This window comes from Dama dama, chromosome 18 (assembly GCF_033118175.1).
Source record: "Dama dama isolate Ldn47 chromosome 18, ASM3311817v1, whole genome shotgun sequence".
NCBI lineage: Eukaryota > Metazoa > Chordata > Mammalia > Artiodactyla > Cervidae > Dama > Dama dama.
In genome coordinates, this window is record NC_083698.1 from 51353377 (window position 1) to 51355203 (window position 1827).

Here is a 1827-nt window from a genome sequence, read left to right on the forward strand (position 1 = left end):
CTTCCTGGGTCTTATCATCCAAATACTCAGGGTCCCTTCCTTTACCTGAATCCACAGGACTAGTGATCTATGTCATAAAGTTGGCTCCTAATCATAAATTGACCTTCAACATTACAAGAATCGTTGCCACAATCCAATTTAACTTTTTATATATTTTGATCTTGCTGCCTTCACCAAATTATAAACTCTTCCGGCATAGAGAATACAACTGCTAAATTTTCTACATCTCCTATAATGTCTGACAAAGTTCTTCCAGAAATATTGATTGATGAGTAATTCAGAGGGTTTCTACAGACACTATCATACTTTGTACTTGAGCTTAATTAAATCTCAAAAGATCAAAGACGGGATAGAAAGATAGTCTTTCTGTAATGCCTGTGTCACAATCGGCTATCAGTATTTTAACACTGATGAGCAGTCACAAGTGACTTTGAGACCTGTAAATGGTTATTTTCTAATTCCAAGTGAGGTTAAAAGATGATGGATAAGGAATATATCTTAAGGGTTATAGTTAATGATCTTTTTTTTTTTTTTTTAACCTGGACACACTCCAGTGGGCAGAAAGAAAGCATCTTCAACAAACAATATGGTGACTGGTGCTAATGATGAGGTTTAAAACTTCAAAATCTCCTTAATTAGACCCTCTTCTAGTACCACTTAATAAAGTTGTGTTGGAGAAACACTGTCATTGCACAGTTTCAGATGACATAATCCGTCACAGCTCAGTGAGTCAAAACATTAGCTAAAAAATCTTAGGATTAGGTCACCATGTTTTACTGAACAATAAGGTAGAACCGAATTATTCTTATCCTGATTTCTAATGATTTTCCCACTTGTCTCTGCTTTTGTAGTGTGATTAAACACAGGGTGATAGCCAAGACAAAACAAGATAATTTTTCAGGGGTCAAAGTAGATGATGAGATGGAAAATAATGAGTCAAATTTTGAAGATCTGCCTAGAAAATATTATTCATCTATTTTTTTAAAAAGAGGTACATTATATGTGAAGCATGAATGGTGTCAAGAATTGACACCCCAATTTAAACATTAGCAGTCAGAAGTTAAAAGACACTTACTCCTTGGAAGGAAAGTTATGACCAACCTAGATAGCACACTAAAAAGCAGAGACATTACTTTGCTAACAAAGGTCCATCAGGTCAAGGCTATGGTTTTTCCAGTGGTCATGTATGGATGTGAGAGTTGGACTGTGAAGAAAGCTGAGCACTGAAGAATTGATGCTTTTGAACTGTGGTGTTGAAGAAGACTCTTGAGAGTCCCTTGGACTGCAGGGAGATCCAACCAGTCCATGCTAAAGGAGACCAGTCCTAGGTGTTTATTGGTAGGACTGATGTTGAAGCTGAAACTCAAATACTTTGGCCACCTGATGTGAAGAGCTGACTCATTTGAAAAGACCCTGATGCTGGGAAAGATTGAGGGCAGAAGGAGAAGGGGACCACAGAGGATGAGATGGTTGGATAGCATCACCGACTCGATGGACATGGGTTTGGGTGGACTCCGGGAGTTGGTGATGAACAGAGAGGCCTGGTGTGGTGTGGTTCATGGGGTCACAAAGAGTTGGACATGACTGAGCGACTGACCTGAACTGATCACACTTTTGTTTTCAATACATTTACTAAAAACTTGATGTAGCCAACACCTGTCAGATCCAAGGTGACTCTCTTTTTTTATTTGCCCATCATTTTGTTAACAGCTTTGCTATATCATGCAGGAAATGTCCATGATATGAGAGAGTCCTACCTCACCTGTCGGGTCAAATCCCCATTTGACAAATAGACAAAATAGGTGCTGCCTGTAGCTTGAGTCTGTC